The sequence below is a fragment of the Gorilla gorilla genome, chromosome 23 (genome assembly GCF_029281585.2).
Source record: "Gorilla gorilla gorilla isolate KB3781 chromosome 23, NHGRI_mGorGor1-v2.1_pri, whole genome shotgun sequence".
Taxonomy (NCBI): Eukaryota; Metazoa; Chordata; class Mammalia; order Primates; family Hominidae; genus Gorilla; species Gorilla gorilla.
Genome location: NC_086018.1, coordinates 22883267 through 22900911, shown reverse-complemented (window position 1 = coordinate 22900911; position 17645 = coordinate 22883267). Strand labels below are relative to the sequence as shown.

At 50.6% G+C, this 17645-nt stretch overlaps 1 protein-coding gene across 3 annotated transcripts in view; it reads right to left on the bottom strand.

The window, feature by feature from the left end:
* Positions 1-13605, bottom strand: part of KIAA1671 (KIAA1671 ortholog) — a 244275-nt gene extending 230670 nt beyond the window's left edge. For 2 of the 3 annotated variants that reach the window (XM_019018653.4, XM_055375353.2), the window contains exon 1: positions 13498-13605. The gene's annotated coding sequence lies outside the window, so the exon portion shown is untranslated. The remainder of the gene's footprint in view (positions 1-13497) is intronic. The other variant, XM_055375349.2, reaches the window with a different exon arrangement.
* Between the last annotated feature and the right edge of the window lie 4040 nt (positions 13606-17645).

Below are 17645 nucleotides of genomic sequence, written 5' to 3'. Positions count from 1 at the left end.
GGGAGGCCCTACAGACCCAAAATTTCCTTCCCTCGGCAGTGCTCGCTAAGCCATCGGTAAACAGGACTCCCCAGAAGAGGCTTTCCTCCCTGAGGAAGCAAAACAAAAAGGAAAGAACTATCAACACAAAGTCAGCTGGGAGCCTCAGCCCTGACCTGGGGCCTGTGAAAATACAGCTGTTTCTCCAACAGGCAGGGGTATTACACTGGAATGAGATTCTCATGTATTAATAACAAAGCTCTAGTCCTCCCTGCCTGCCACTAGCTGCAAAGCAAGGCGTTTCACCTCTTGGAGCCTCAGTTTCCTCATCTGTAAAATGGGAATAACACTACCATCTTTCTTCATAGGTTGTTATGAGGATCCTATAAACACACAAAATCTATGTCAGAGGAACTGGCCTATAAGAAGCAGTGAATCAATGTTAGTTTTTACTTTTTATTACTGCCATTGTTGCTATTTCTGCTACTACAACAAGCAAGGAAGATTTACATTATGATTTATAAAATAATTCTTTGGGACAACTTACACACATTTTTTAAAACCTTAAGCTCATCCTTTTCTTTCTTTTTTTTTTTTTGAGATGGAGTTTCACTCTTGTTGCCCAAGCTGGAGTGCAATGGCACAATCTTGGCTCACTGCAACCTCCACCTCGCAGGTTCAAGCGATTCTCCCGCCTCAGCCTCCCGAGTAGCTGGGATTACAGGTGTCGCCACCATGCCCGGCTAATTTTTTTGTATTTTTAGCAAAGACAGGGTTTCACCATGTTGGCCAGGCTGGTCTCGAACTCCTGACCTCGTGATCTGTCTGCCTTGGCCTCCCAAAGTGCTGGGATTACAGGTGTGAGCTACTGCGCCTGGTCTAAGCTCATCTTTTTATGGGGGAGGTCTCCCGTTTTTTTTTTAAACGGAGTTTCATTCTTGTCACCCAGGCTGGTTGGTGTGCACTGGCGTGATCTCAGTTCACTGCAACCTCAGCCTCCCGGGTTCAAGCGATTTTCTCGCTTCAACCTCCCGAGTAGCTGGTATTACAGGTGTACGCCACCATGCCTGGCTAATTTTTGTATTTTTAGTAGCGACAGGGTTTCACCACATTGGCCAGGCTGGTCTCGAATTCCTGACCTCAGGTGATCTGTCTGCCTCAACCTTCCAAAGTGCTGGCATTACAGGTGTGAGCCACCGTGCCCAGCCGAGGTCTCCCTTTTTTTTTTTAAGAGCCTACTATGTGCCAGAGACTTTATAAATGGTTGCTGTATCTAATCTTACAATGACTTCATGGAAGAAATTTTGTCATTTTCTTTCTGCAGAAGAACTGAGGCTCAGGGAGGTGAAATCACTCGTGCAAAGCCACACAGCATCAACATGTGGGAACAGGATCTAACACTAGGATTTTTCGGCTCTGCCATCCTGCTTCACCACCAGAGGGGCACCAGCAGGAGTGATTCAGAGCATGGTGGCTGGAGTCAGGCTACATGGATCCACATTCCCCATTCCCACTAGTATGGTCCTGGGCAAGTGACTCCTTCTCCAAAACTCAGTTTCCTCACCTGTAAAATGCAGTCACAAGAATCAAATACAACAATGTATAGGGGTAGGGCATGGTGGCTCACACCTTTAATCCCAGCACTTTGGGAGGCTGAGGCAGAAGAATCACTTGAGACTAGGAGTTCAAGACTAGCCCGGGCAACATACCAAGATCCTGTCTCTACAAAAAAATTTTTTAATTAGCTGGACATGGTGGCGCATTCCTTTGGTCCCAGCTACTCAGAAGGCTGAGGAGAGAGAATCATTTGAGCCTGGGAAATGGAAGTTGCAGTGAGCTGTGATAGCGCCACTGGACCCCAGCCTGGGTGACAGAACAATACCAAAAATAACAAATTAAAAAAAAAAAGTACATAGGAAAATGATGAGCACAGAGCCTAGGACAGAGTTAATACTCACTTGTTATTTTTGTTTTTTGTGGGGTTTGTTTGTTTTTTGTTTTTTTTGTTGAGACAGAGTCTCCCTGTCTCCCAGGCTGGAGTGCAGTAGCACAATCTCGGCTCACTGCAACCTCTGCCTCCCAGGTTCAAGCAATTCTCCTGCCTCAGCCTCCCAAGTAGCTAGGACTATAGGCATGCACCACCATGCCTAGCTAATTTTTGTATTTTTAGTAGAGACAGGGTTTTGCCACGTTGGCCAGGCTGGTCTCAAAATCCTGACCTCAAGTGATCCGCCTGCCTTGGCCTCCCAAAGTGCTGGGATTACAGATGTGAGCCACCATGTCCAGCCCTATTTTTGTTTTACTACAGATAACATTATTATTCTCAAAAGTGGGGTCTGCATAAAGATGAGCGGCAGCCTCAGTTATCTCCTGCAAACTTCTTTTTTTTTTTTTTTTGAGATGGAGTCTCGCTCTGTCACCCGGGCTGGAGTGCAGTGGCGCGATCTTGGCTCACTGCAAGCTCCGCCTCCCAGGTTCACACCATTCTCCTGCCTCAGCCTCCTGAGTAGCTGGGACTACAGGTGCCTGCCACCACGCCCGGCTAATTTTTTGTATTTTTAGTAGAGACGGGGTTTCACCATGTTAGCCAGGATGGTCTTGATCTCCTGACCTCGTGATCTGCCCGCCTCATCCTCCCAAAGTGCTAGGATTACAGGTGTGAGCCACCGCACCCGGCCTATCTCCTGCAAACTTCTAAAGGCAAAGAGTCTAGGCAGATGCCAGCGCACAGGTCAAGGGCTGTCGTTTCTCACCACCAGTGACACAGTGGCCCATCTGAACAATGTGCAGACAGGAAATGCTAAGAGAAGTGGAGCCAGCTGCCCAGGGTCACACAGGAAGCAACCCCAGATGCTCCCTCCCCACCCAGCTTACTTTGGAAACCCACCCCTGACACCCAGCAGATTCTCATTCTCCCCAGACTTGGCATGAGATCAATACAGGATACTTTTTTTTTTTTTTTTTTGAGATGGAGTTTCACTCTTGTTGCCCAGGTTGGAGTGCAGTGGCGTGATCTTGGCTCACTGCAAGATCCGCCTCCCAGGTTCAAGTGATTCTCCTGCCTCAGCCTCCCAAGTAGCTGGAATTACAGGTGTCCACCACAAAGCCCGGCTAATTTTTGTATGTTTAGTAGAGATGGGGTTTCGCCATGTTGGGCAGGCTGGTCTCAAACTCCTGACCTCAGGTGATCTGCCCGCCTCGACCTCCCAATGCATGATACATTTTTATGGAGAGATGCCCAACTGAAGGAGAGAGTGAGTGGCCTCTAACCGTGCAGCTAGCTCAGTGACCCCCGCGGAGACTCATAAACCTGGGCTCCCAGAAGCCTGCTGAGTGTGTTCATAGTGGCGCCATGTGAATACTTCTTAGATCAGAGCTCCCCATGACTCTTTTCTGGCTGGGTCAGGGCTGCTTCAGGACTCGGGAGGGCTGTGTGGTTGGTAAATGCACTTTGGCCATCCTCAAAGGCCTGCTCTGGGCTGACCCGTATCAGCTACAGCAGAAGGGGGAAAGCACACCGGCTCAGAAGCAGAGCCCCAAAAAGCTCTGCTTCTCATCACTCTTTTCCCCAAGGCCCTGGTGGCTCCCAGGAAGGGAAGCAACCTCTCTGGGCCTCCGCAGGCTAATAATAATACTAGTTATCCTAACAATACTAGCTAAGGCTCATGTAAATTCATTAGCAAGTGCCATATGTTAACACATTTAATGCTTGTCAACCTCATGAGGCCACTCTATTATTACTCCCAGCTTACAGATGAGAAAACTGAGGCCCAGAGTGGTTAACTGCCTTGCATAAGGCCACACAGCTGGTAAGCGGTGGAGCTGGGATTTGAATCCAAGCAGTCTGGCTCCAGGTTCCCTGCAATATTCCCGAGGGAATGGGTGGCGGAATTCCTCATTCTGGCCCTATCAGGACCCCCTCAGCTCCATGCCAGTCCTCACAGCCACCATCTGGTTATCATCTACCTCATGCCAAGCATTTCACAGTCCTCGTTAATGGGCACAAGCACACTGTGACCCTTTTACAGACAGGCAAACTGAGGCTGAGGGATGTGATGAGGCTGATCAAAAGTCACGTGGCCCATAACGAGCAGAGCTGGGATTCAAACCCAGGCCTATCCCTCCCAGTCTCACCTTGGCGTCGCTGCGTTCGCTCACTCTACTGGCTACAGGTGTCACTGCTCAGGGGATTGTAAGCCAGCTCCAGCACAAAAATCATCATCAAGACAATCATCCCTCATTTCCCATCTCACCTCACAGGTATAAAGCACCTTCTTATGCAGTAATATCTCTGAGCTTCCCAGCAGCTCGCCAGAGAAGACAAATTATTCCCATTTTCCAGATAAGGAAACTGAGACTCAGTTGGTGAACTGCCTGTCTCTGGTTATAAACTCAAACCAGGTCTCCTTACCCAGAGCCTCTGCTCTGCGACCACTTGTCCCACACAAATCATGAGCCATGATTCTTACCCATGCCCTCCAGGCAGACCCTCTACTCCTGCAAGGACCCGTCCTACCCCATCAGAAACATAATTGTGGCAGGTTCTATTATTGCTCAGCAAATGTTTCTTCAGCCTCCATGAGAGGAGTAGACTTCAACTCACTGATGTCAGGCTTGCCATGTGACTTGCTTCAGCCTATAGAATGAGAGCAGAAGTGACAGCTTCTCAGTTCAGAACGGAGGCTTCTGTTGTCCACCACAGAAGAGCATGCCCTGGCTGGCTGCCACCCTTCAGCCTGTGAATCTGGATGAAGATTCACGAGCCAGACCTGAACCCAATCCAAAGCCTAGGGCCAGCCTTGCTGGCGAAGCCTAGCTAAGGTCAGCCAAGCTACCTGCTGACTCGTGAGCATGAAACAAATGTTTGCTGTTAAAGGCCACTGCGATGTAGGAGATGTTTGTTACACAGTATGATCACAGAAAAGCTTGACTAATACAGGGACCACGTATGTCCAGAAAGACTCGTGTGTACATGGGCAAATATCTTCCGAGACAGAGTCTCCAGCAGTTTGTATTAAAACCCAAGGGCCAGGCTGGGTGTGGTGGCTCACATCTGCAATCCTACCCCTTTGGGAGGCTGAGGCAGCAGGATCGCTTGAGGAGTTTGAAACCAGCCTGGGTAATGTGGCAAAATCTCGTCTCTACAAAAATTAGCCAGGCGTGGTGGTGCATGCCTGTAATCCCAGCTACTTGGGAGGCTGAGGTGGGAGGACCACCTGAGCCCAGGAGGTCGAGACTGCAGTGAACTGAGATTGCGCCACTGCATTCCAGCCTGGATGAAAGAGCAAGACCCTGTCTCAAAACAAAAACAACAAAAAGAACCCCAAGGACAACAAAATGTTGTCACTTATAAGAACTCTCACCTTCCCTCAGGCCAGAGGCCATGTCCTATGGCCAAAGACAAGAGAGCCAAACACTGTTCCTTCTCTCTGAAATATACAAAGAGGCTGTCTCTCGCACAGCTGTGCTAAGAGTGTGAAAGGTATAGCCACTCTGCTGGGAAATTGGGCAGGTCATTTCAACGTTCTAAACACCCTTCCTCCCCAAAGTTCCACATCCTGGAAATCTGTCCTCCAGCCTACTGCAACAAACGTGCAAAGACATGTCAACGGGGATGTTAACTGCGGCACTGGGTCATAGCAAAAAAAAAAAAAAAAAAAAAAAGAACCTGAAAAACAACTCAATGTCCATCAACAGGGGATCGGTTAAATAAGCTCATAGCACTTTCATGCACTGGAAATTATTGTTTTTTCTTTTTTTTTTTTTTTTGAGACGGAGTCTTGCCCTGTCACCCCGGCTAAAGTGCAGTGGCGCGATCTCAGCTCACTGCGACACTTGCCTTCCTGGGTTCAAGCAATTCTCCTGCCTCAGCCTCCCGAGTAGCTGGGATTACAGGCGCGTGCCACCATGCCTGGCTAATTTTTGTATTTTTAGTAGAGATGGGGTTTCACCATGTTGACCAGGCTGGTCTTGAACCCCTGACCTCAAGTGATCCGCCCGGCCTCCTAAAGTGCTGGGATTACAGGCCTGAGCCACCACAGCTGGCCTTATTCAGCTTTTAAAAATAATGAGGTAAATCAACACATTCTGAAATGGGAAAGTACCTAAATCTATTTTTAATTCACGTGTGAAATTATTTGTTTTATTTTATTTATTTTTTTTTTATTTTTATTTATTTTTTTTTTTTTGAGACAGAGTCTCACTCTGTCGCCAGGCTGGAGTGCAGTGGTATGATCTCGATTCACTGCAACCTCCCTCCCAGGTACAAGTGATCCTCCCGCCTCAGCCCCACGAGTAGCTGGGACTACAGGCGCCACCACACCTGGCTAATTTTTGTATTTTTAGTAGAGACGGGGTTTCACCATGTTGGCCAGGCTGGTTTCGAACTCCTGACCTCAAATGATCCACCTGCCTCGGGGCCCCAAAGTGCTGGGATTACAGGCGTGAGCCACCGCGCCCGGCCGTATTTCATATTCCTAATGGAGACATGGCTATAGAACATTTCAAAGGTCACTTAACTGAGCAATTAACAAATGTAGCTGTAATAGCTTCTGCCCAGAAGTCAAGTCCATAATTATTTGCTTACTTGTCTCACCTTGCCCCCTTCCTTCTTCTCGTACAGTTGACCAGAGGATTCCTAAGGGCAGGTGATCTTTTGAATTTTTCACAAGTAGAGTGCCTTGCCCACATAAGATGCTCAATAAAATATTCATTGCATTGAAGGAAAAAATATATATATATGTGTGTGTGTGTATATGTGCCTCGACTGTTTGTTAGCTTCCTTTTATTTTTACTTTTTGAGACAGTCTCACTCTGTTGCCCAGGCTGGAGTGCAGTGGCACCATCTAGCTCACTGCAAACTCCACTTCCCAGGTTCAAGTGATTCTCATGCCTCAGCCTCCTGAATAGCTGGGATTACAGGCAACTGCCATCACGCCTAGCTAATTTTTTTTTTATTTTATTTTTATTTTTTTTTAGTAGAGATGGGGTTTCACCATGTTGGCCATGCTGGTCTCAAACTCCTGCCCTCAAGTGATCCGCCCACCTCGGACTCCCAAAGTGCTGAGATTACAGGTTTGAGTCACTGTGCTTGACCAACTTCCTTTTATTTTTAATTTTAATTTTTTAAATTTTTATGTATTTATGTATTTATTTATTTGAGACAAGGACTCACTCTGTCTCAGGCTAAAGTGCAGTGGTGCAATCAAAGCTCACTGCAGCATCGAACTCCTGAGCTCAAGCAATGCTCCTGTCTCAGCCTCTGAATTAGCTGGGACACAGCCTGGGACACTGCCAGGCTAATTTTTTTTTCTTCTTTTCTTTTTTTTTTTTTTTTTTTGATACAAAGTTTTGTTCTATCGTTCAGGCTGGAGTGCAGTGGCACAATCTCGGCTCAGGGCAACCTCCACCTCCCAGGTTCAAGCGGTCTGCTGCCTCAGCCTCCCAAGTAGCTGGGATTACAGGCATGTGCCACCATACCTGGCTATTTTTTTGTTTTGTTTTGTATTTTCAGTAGAGAGGGTTTTTCCATGTTGGCTAGGCTAATCTTGAACTCCTGACCTCAGGTGATTCACCTGCCTCTGCCTCCCAAAGTGCTGGAATTACAGGCGTGAGCCACTGTGCCTGACCGCCAGACTGATTTTTAACTTTTTTTTTTTTTTTCTGAGACAGAATCTTGCTCTGTCACCCAGGCTGGATTGCAATGGCATGATCTCAGGTCACCACACCCTCCACCTCCCGGGTTCAAGCGATTCTCCAGCCTCAGCCTCCTGAGTAGCTGGGATTACAGGTGCCCCGCCACCACGCCTGGCTGATTTTTTTATTTTTAGTAGAGACGGGGTTTCACCATGTTGGCCAGGCTGCTCTCGAACTCCTGACCTCAGGTGATCCACCCACCTCGGCCTCCCAAAGTGCTGAGATTACAGGCGTGAGCCACCTCACCCGGTCTTAAATTGTTTTTTCAGAGACAGTCTCGCTATGTTGCCCAGGCTGGTCTCAAACTCCTGGGCTCAAGCAATACTCCCATCTCAGCCTCCCAAAGCGCTGGGATTACAGACAGGAGCCACTGTGCTTGGCCTTAGCTTCTTCTTAAATGGCAGCAGTTTGAGTAGTGAGACTAGGCAGAAGCACCCCTCCTTGTGTTGGGAGCCATGCAAGTGGGAAGGGCATGGCTTTGAGGCAGACAGCTTTGGGTTCAAATCCCAGCTCTTCCACTTTCCCGCTGCGTGACCTCGCAGCACATCAATAACCTCTTGAAGCCTCAGTTTCATGAACTGTAAAGTCGAGGGTCTCAAAAACAGGCACCACCTGGGTTTGTTGTAAAATATTTAAAAAAAAAAAAAAAAAAAGGCCGGGTGCCTGTAATCCCAGCACTTTGGGAGGCCAAGGTGGGTGGATCACATGAGGTTGAGAGTTCGAGACCAGCCTGACCAACATGGAGAAACCCTGTCTCTAATAAAAATAACAAAATTAGCCAGGCATGGTGGCACATGCCTGTAATCCCAGCTACTTGGGAGGCTGAGATAGGAGAATCACTTGAACCCGGGAGGTGGAGGCTGCAGTAAGCCGAGATCCTGCCATTGCACTCCAGCATGGGCAATAAGAGCAAAACTCCGTCTCAAAAAAAAAAAAAAAAAAAAAGGAACAAAAGAGCTTAGCCCAGATTCTGGCATAACAGCGCTGCTCTGATGCACTATGTGCTTTACCTACATTCTCCCCAGTCCTCCCATTTTACAGAGGAAGAAACTGAGGTCCCGGGGGGACATGGCTTATCTAGGTTCACACTCCTATAATCTGGATGGGTGAGTGGAAGAAGGAGAGTGAACTCCTGGACAGGGATGCTCCTGCCCTCCTCTCTGCCCCAAACCTGCCAAAGCCTTCAGGTTTAGAAATTCAGGGAGTGTCTGGGGTATAAAAATAATTTTTGCTGCCCATGGTCTAACTTTTATTCATTCAGCACATCCTGAATTCTGGGTATATCAGTTAGCATGCAGTTCTCCAGGCGATCTATGCCTTTGCCAGTGCTGTTGCTTCTGCCTGGAATGTCCCAGCCCTCCCTCCTACTCATCCTTTAAGACTCAAGTATCACCTGTGGGTCACTCCCTCTCTCCCCCCAACACACACATGCACACACCAGGTTGAGCAAAGCACCACCCACCTGGAACTTATCCTGATGACAGGCTATAGTGATAATAATACCACCCCTTACAGAGCATAGACACGGGGCCTAGCACTGTCCATACACTGCTTCAGTAAACTCACATAAGAACCTTTTGAGAATGGGAGTATCCTATCATGAGCCCTTTTTACAGATAGGGAAGTCGAGTCTCAAAACCATAACCATGCCCAAGGCCACAGCCAGGAGCAGGCAGGGCCAGGGTTTGCCCTGGACTATCTCTGGCTGATTCCCTCCCTCCCTTCTTTTTTTTTTTTTTTTTTTTGAGACAGAGTCTCGCTCTCTCGCCGAGGCTGGAGTGCAGTGGCACTATCTCGGCTCACTGCAAGCTCCGTCTCGCCGGTTCACGCCATTCTCCTGCCTCAGTTTCCCGGGTAGCTGGGACTACAGGCGCCCGCCACCACGCCCGGCTAATTTTTTGTTTTCGTATTTTTAGTAGAGACGGGGTTTCACCGTGTTAGCCAGGATGGTCTCGATCTCCTGATCTCGTGATCCATCCGCCTCGGCCTCTCAAAGTGCTGGGATTACAGGCGTGAGCCACCGCGCCAGGCTGGCTGGCTCCCTCCCTTCTATCCCTGCCTCCTCCTGGAAGGCTCCTTCAATTTATCCCTTCCACACCCAACTGAAACCCACCTTCCTCTGTTGCTTCTCTACTGCTTAACCTGAACCCAAATATTCACTAGTTGCAAGTTGGAAGGGAGTTCAAATTCCTGCTTTGCCACTGCTGCCTGGCAAAGGCCTCACAATGCCACAGAGGCCTGCATCAGTGAAATGGGAATAATGTGCCCTATGTCTCCCCACAGGAAGTCCTTGAGGACTGGCATGTTTTATACCTACCCCTGAACAGGCAGAGGGTTCTAAAGCAGGTTTGCTAAACTGAATTCAGTACTGATACCACTCCCTCTGAGGGGTTTCCTTACCCCAGGTAGACTGTTACACCCACCTTGAGGAAGGGATCTTCAAAGTGAGTGGCTGTCTAAATGTAACACTGATCAATGTCAAAGTTGTCAGTGAGCACCCCTCCAACACCATTGGTCTCTACGTCCAGTCCACCGTGGTCTCTCACCAGGATTTTTCTTTTTTTTTTTTTTTTGAGACGGAGTCTCACTCTGTCACCCAGGCTGGAGTGCAGTGGCATGATCTTGCTTCACTGCAAGCTCCGCCTCCCGGGTTCATGCCATTCTCCTGCCTCAGCCTCCCAAGTAGCCAGGAGTACAGGCACCTGCCCCATGCCTGGCTAATTTTTTTGTATTTTTAGTACAGATGGGGTTTCACCATGTTAGCCAGGATGATCTCGATCTCCTGACCTCGTGATCGGCCTGCCTTGGCCTCCCAAAGTGCTGGGATTACAGGCGTGAGCCACCACGCCTGGCCTCTCACCTGGATTTTTCTAGCAGCCTGCTTACTGGCCCCCAGCCCCCTGGCATGACCCTCCGATCATCCAGCCTCCCCACACCAGCCAGGGCAAGCTTCCCAAAACACACATCTGACCCTGCCCCTCACCTGCAGAGACCCTTCCACTGTGATCCACAGAACCCACGCTCCAAGAATAAAGTCCAAACCACTAAGCATGGCTGGCCTGGCCCCAGTCAACACCCTAGGCACTCACCTACCTCCAGGCTTCTGCACAAGCTATTCCATTTCTGCAGCCCATAACACCAACCTCTTCCCACTGGCTGTCGAGAAAACTAAACTCTCTGACCCTCATCCCTCCTTATAGCCAAAGGCATCAGCCCCTCCTCCTATGATCATAGTTCTCCCCTTCCAGACAAATGCATATGTTCACAAAGACTTTCAGGGCATAAAGTATCCCCTTAAGGATGTGGCTGCTAGCCTCATCTTTGACACAGTGACTTGAAATATTTGTTGAAGGAACAAATGATAAATAAATGAATGAATGCACATATAAAATATCCCTGTGAGGCTCTGTTTCTGAGTTGGTCAGAGATGTAGCCTGGTGAGGAGAAATGCTCAGAGCCAGACAACTGGCTCCTTCATTCTCCTGCCAAGGTCAGCCTTCAATAAAAAACAGTCCCGGCCGGGCGCAGTGGCTCATGCCTGTAATCCCAGCACTTTGGGAGGCAGAGGCAGGAGGATCACCTAAGGTTAGGAGTTTGGGATCAGCCTGGCCAACATGGTGAAACCCTATCTCTACTAAAAATACAAAAATTAGCCAGGCAGAGTGGCAGGCATCTGTAATCCCAGCTACTCCAGAGGCTGAGGCCGGAGAATCGCTTGAACCCGGGAGGCAGAGGTCGCAGTGAGCAGAGATCGCGCCATTGCACTCTAGCCTGGGCTGCAGAGCGAGACTCCATCTCAAAAAAACAAAATAAAACAAAACAAAACGAACAAAAAAAAGCAGCCCCTAGGACCTCCAGTGGGGGTAGGGGCAGCTTCCAGCCTCTGAACCTAGGGTGAGAACTGTATTCCCAACATTAAGAATCAGTACTAGACTGCAGGGCAAGCCGACTGCTCCATAGCTGGAAAATAACTCCAAGAGGACAAATCCTCAGTTGCCCTAGGCCACACCATTTCTACAGTGCTCCTGACATAGGTGCTCAATACACGCTGGTTGATGGAGCCAGCCAGTTCATGTGCCCAGCTGAAATATATGTCCAGACACTGCATTGAAACTCTGCACTTCTCTTGGGTAATTGCACCCTTGTCAAGCATGCAAATCCTTTAAAAAGGATCCCCCTGCCAGAACCACCAAGATCTGAGCTTGTGTCTGTACAAATTCCTCGGGAACTGTCCCTGGCTGCAACAGGAAGGAAGGAGGCGCCAGAGTCTGGGGGTGCACCCATGTTTGTGCAGGAACCTTGATGGATTAGCAGAGGGAAAGCCAGACCAAGGGAAAAGATTTGTCCAAATGTCTTGGTTACTCATTAGCCAAACCTCAGAGCTTCTCTCTGCAAGGGGGGATCAGAGGGGCAATTAACCCATTTGGAAGAAAGGTTAAGCTAAATAGCTCTCTAATCCTGCGGTTTCAAAAGATAGCAAGTAGGGTTTCTGGAATCTTTAGATACTGTAAGGCAAGCACAGGGGATGGGGCACGGGAAAGGAGAGGCCATAGACTGAGGGAGGCACTGATACTTATAGAGCCCCTACCTGTTTCATACCCTTCATTCCGATCCATCCTAGGCCAAGCCCATTTTGCCCAGAGGGTTCCTATCTGGATTCAGATAGGTTAAGTGTTTTGCCCAAGGTCACAAAAAAGGTGCAAAGAAAGTGTGTTTCTTTGTGCAACAGGTACAGTCTTTTCCCTTCCAAAAGATAATGGCTGCTCCTGGCTAGAGAAAGTTCAGTCCCGGCAGGCAGGAAGCCCTAGCCACCTAGGCGTCGCGCGGTGGAGGTCACACGCCTGCTCCGGGACTGGACAAACAGCAGGGTTTTAAGGCGCGGCGTCCCCACTCCCAGGCGAGTGTGTGCCACCAGGGTGTGAAAAGGTCAGGCTCGGGTAGGGGTCAACGAGCCGCTTCCCATCCCGAGGGCCCCACCCGTGAGCCCGGGTGGGCCGCGCCGCCATCGGGGCGGGGACCACGCGGGCCTGCCTGGGAACAGGGGGACTGAGGCTTAATCCCATCAGGGCGCCTCCGCCCTGGGAAGACCAGCGGAGGGGGGGCGCAGGCCAGGCCGAGAGAACGCGTCCGGAGCCTCTGCGTCCGAGGGGCCCCGCGCACCGCCCCTCTCACGCCCCCCGAACCACCCCGCTGTCCTCCGGGCTCCCCTCGACCCGGGTTCCGTCTCGCTCGCCGCCCTTGCTTCCCACTGTCCACCTCCGGGGCCTCCAACCCGCCCAAATGTCCAGACCCTAGCAGCTCCAGGCTGAGTAACCCAGATCTCCAGCGATCCCTCAGCTCTTAGCCACCGGATCTCTCTGAATCCCTTCCCAAGGCTCAGGCTGGCGTGGGAGGAGATTGATCCTCTCGCTCCCAGTCTCGAATCACCCTCCGCCGTCACCCCTGACTGGGGATCCAGTGGGACCCCAGGCCTCCAGCGCCCGATCCCCTCCAGGGATCGACTCCCAAGTCGTCAACCGGGTGGCACGTGATCCATTGGTTGCCCTGTGCGGGATCTTCCCGCGGGATCCACTCTCAAGTCTCGGGAGACGGATTCCCCGGCTCCCAAACCGGGATCCTCCCTCCCCGCAGACCCGGAGTCTGGGGAAATCCTCCGGGTCCCCGCCTCTTCCCCGGCCAACTTTGCCAACTTTTCTCCCGGGGCCTCGGCCGGGCAGAAACTTGGCGGCCCTCGCCAGCCGCCGTCACCCCCAGCTACCTCGTCGGCCGGGGACAGGAGGTGGCCAGCCGGCCCCCACTGCCCGCAGCCGCTGCGCAACCTACCGTGGAGTCACCGCCAGCCCGCGCCGCGCCGCCACCTGCCCGCAGCCCGCGGCACCTGCCCTGGGAGCCCGCAGCCCCGCGCAGCCTAGCCTGCTGGGGGCGGGGCCTCGGGCGGGGACGCGCCCCCGTCACCATGGGAACTGCCGCCGGCCGCGCCTGCGCGGAGGGGAGCAGAGCCGGCAGGACCCGAGTCGGCAGTGGCGCCTGGGCCTGGGACCTCTCCGGCGGGTCAGAGGTCACGACTCGCTTGGACACCCCTGCCGGAAGCGCTCCCGCCCCTCGAGGCCCGACCCCGCTCTGTCCAATTGGGAACTTTGCTCCGGGTCCCCTCCCGCGTTCCCTGGATGTTCCCCAGTCACCAGCCAGGATCCCCCGCCACCGGCACCGACCCGCTGCCCAGCCGGCGACCCCGAGAGCCTAATGCAACCCAGGAATTCAGGAGGCGCTCCATAAATGTGGGCCCACTGACTTGCCTGGGCTGCTGGTGCCGGTCCGGGGGCGGGCAGGGTCTGTGCGCGGTGCTGGCGCCTCCTCGCGCCAAGCAAGGGCACTGCACCTGAGAGTTCGCTGGAGCGCCTACTGTGTGCGCATCCTCTTGCCATTATGTTGTGGGTGTGAGTTGTGGGGTAATGGGTACAGGAACTTGTGGACAAGTTGAGAGAATCGTAGGAAGTCGCCTCTGAAAGAGAAAATACCTGTTCTGTTATCCTTTACTCATTTCATTCTGCAGATCTTTATTAAGCACCTATTGCATGCTGGGTGCTGGAGAACCCAGTGGTGGGCAGCTGGCAAAATCCAGGTTGTTGTGCAGCTTACAGATATTGAAACAAATAATTTCACGAGTATATCGAATTGAATCTGTGACATGTGCTCCTATGGGAAATGTACAGAGCATGAATAACTGGAGGACCTAAAATCAATGTGCCTTTATTATAAGCAAGATAGACCTCAATAAAAAAAAGAGAAAGAAAAGGACATCACAGGCTGCGCACGGTGGCTTGTAATCCCAGCATTTTGGGAGGCCGAGGCGGGTGGATCACCTGAGGTCATGAGTTTGAGACCAGCCTGGCCAACGTGGTGAAACCTCGTCACTACTAAAAATTACAAAAATTAGCTGGGCGTGGTGGCGGATGCATGTGATCCCAGCTACTCGGGAGGCTAAGGCAGGAGAATGGCTTGAACCCGGGAGGTGGAGATTGCAGTGAGCCAAGAGCGCGCCACTGCACTCCAGCCTGGACGACAGAGCAAGACTCCGTCTCAAAAAAAAAAAAAAGAAAAGAAAAAGACATCACATTGTGTGGCTTCAGGAGGACTGGTGGGGAGACTTCTTGCCTCATTTTGCTCTTAAATTGTTGGGTGTGTGTAAGAAACAAGGGTAGCTCCTGTTCTCCACACCGTCTGCACTGCAACCCTTTTGAAGGTCTGATCATCACCATCAGACCCAGGCAGGGTAAACCCTGTTTACCAAACAGCAGCCCGAGAACCCCCAACTGACTTGTGTACAGTGCTGGAACCCAGGAATTGGGGGGCAGAGGTCCCATGAGGTCTCATGTCTCAAGGCATTCTCCTTATCATCTGGGTATCTTGAGTACAGTCATCAAAAGGATCAAACCCAGTCGCTTTTACAGACGACTATCACTTCCAGAGAGAAGTCTGTGAGTAGGAGACCAGGAACGGCTGGGCTGAAACTTAAAATCCTTCAAAATCCACGTAAGTCAGGCCTTTACATGACGTGTATGTTATACCAGCAAAGGAAAATCGTTGATTGTCTGCTCTTCTCTCTAGACCTCCTGGAGGAAGGGACTTCTGTCTCCCTTTCACCTCCGATTCCCAGTGCCTAGAACAGGGCTTGGCACACAGTAGGTGCTCAAAGAATGTATGCTGAGTGCATGAATGACCAACAGCTGATGACATATCATCTGCTGCCCCTCCTCCCTAACCTTATGGGAACTTCCTGTCTCTCCTGGGCAAATCTCCATGAACCAGAATGCGTAGGCTGGGGGTTCTGTTCAATGGAATGTTCCATGTTTCTCAGCTCCCCAGCCAATGCAGGCTTCCACCTTGGCATCGCCTCTCCATTCCAGAACATAAGGATGGGAGGGGACAAGACAGTCCTCCTCCTGCCACCCCCCATGGAGACTCAAACCCAGACACGTCCCCAGCCCTGACCATCAACCCTACTCTCCGCCCCAAGAGATGCCCAGCCCAGACCGGGTGTCAGCTCTTCTATCCCTGTCAAGCTTTAAGGGGATTCCAGAGGTGCTGAACTACAACTCCCAGAGTCCTCCTGAAACTGGACCCAGAAGGGGCAGGACTTCCTGGTCAGCCCCCGCCTTAGCTGGTTCCCCCTGCATTCCTGTGTCTTCCCGCCTAGGTGAGAGATGCCAGCTCGCACATACCCAGAGGTAGACCCTGACCAAAGAGGTGTCAGGTAGTACAGTTTCCGGAGGCAACACCCCTCCCTCCCCCAACCTCACCACTCCCAGCCCTGGCTTTTCTTTTTCTAAGAATAGAGCACAGTGCTTCCCAGGGATTTTCCCAGAACCCTTTCTTCGCAGTCTTTTGTCCCCTCCTCCAGAAGGTCCTGATTAGCCTGTGTCAGCTCTGTCCAATAGAACTTTCTGCAACGATGGAGATGTTCTATATCTGCACTGTCCAACATTAGCCACAGATGACTACTGAGTGTTTAAAATGAGGTCAGGGAGACTGAGGAACTAAGTTTTACATTTTATTTAATTTTAATTAGTATAAATTTTAAAATCCACATGTGGCCCTGGCTACCATATTGGACAGTATAGCTCTACACCCCACACACCCCTTGCAAAGACCATGTTCATGCATTTTCGTTGGTGCATATTTATCCATTTTGTTTTTCCTAAAATTTATCTGCATGTTGAGTGTGAGAGCCAGTATGTTCTTTGAAATGTTTTCCCTCAACACTAGTCCTACGCCCATGCCATTACCCCCACCAGGAAGTCTTTGCCCTCTGCCTCCCCATCATCTAGTTAACAACTAAATGTCCCTCAGATCTTAGCTTCTACATCAGTTCCTCTAAGAAGCCATCCCCAACCACCAGAACTGATTAGATGTTGCAGAATCTGGGGCTGGTGCCCGCACTCATTAAAGTTCTGATCACACTGTAGTATAATTGCCCAATTACTTTTCACTCACTTTCTAGGCTGTGAGGTCCTTGTGGGAAGAGACTAGCGTAGTACCTGAAACAGAGTTGTCACCCAATAAATATTCATGAAGTTCAATGTTGCATAAATGTTTTCACATGCTGGAATCCAGCGTTTGGTTCACGGTAATGATACTAATGAAGGCTATCATTTATTCAGCCAAATATTTTGCCTGTGCTATCTCATTAAACTCCACAACAACCTATAAGACGTGCTCTATTATTATTATTACTTAATTTTTTTCAAGACAGTCCCACTCTGTCGTCCAGGCTGGAGTGCAGTAGCACAATCTTGGCTCACTACACAGCCTCGCCCTCCTGGGCTCAAGCCATCCTCCCGCCTCAGGCTCCCAAGCAGCTGGGACTACAGGCATGCGCTACTATGCTTGGCTAATTTTTGTGTTTTTGTAGAGATGGGATTTTGCCATGTTGCCCGGGCTGGTTTTGAACTCCTGGTTCAAGCGATTCGCCCGCATCAATCTCCCAAAGTGCTAGGGTTACAAGTATGAGCCACTGTGCCCCGCTGAGATGCTCTATTATTATCTACCTTTTACAGATGAAGGATCTGAAGCTCAGAGAGGTTAAGTAAGTTGCCCAAGGTCACACAGCTAGTATTTCAGCCTGGCTCCCCGGAAAACAGAGCCCAAGGCAAATTTTATGTACTAATGCTTTATTAGGGATAAAATTCCAGCTCAGTAAGGGTGAAGGGAAGGGGACTTCAAGGCAGGGGAGGAGGGAGAGCAAATATAAGACATGCCTTACTAGGCTGACTACAGAAGCCACATGAAACAGACCATGGAAGGGATGAAGGAAGCGCAAGGACTTCATCGGCTGGCGCCTCCCATCCTCTGTCCACGATTAGTCACTGTTGGGCCCAACTGTGTTATCTGTGCCTCCAGACAGCCCCAAGGGAAGCCAATTCCATACGCAGGGCTTCACCTGAGCCTAGAAGAGGAGGGTCCAGGGCTCC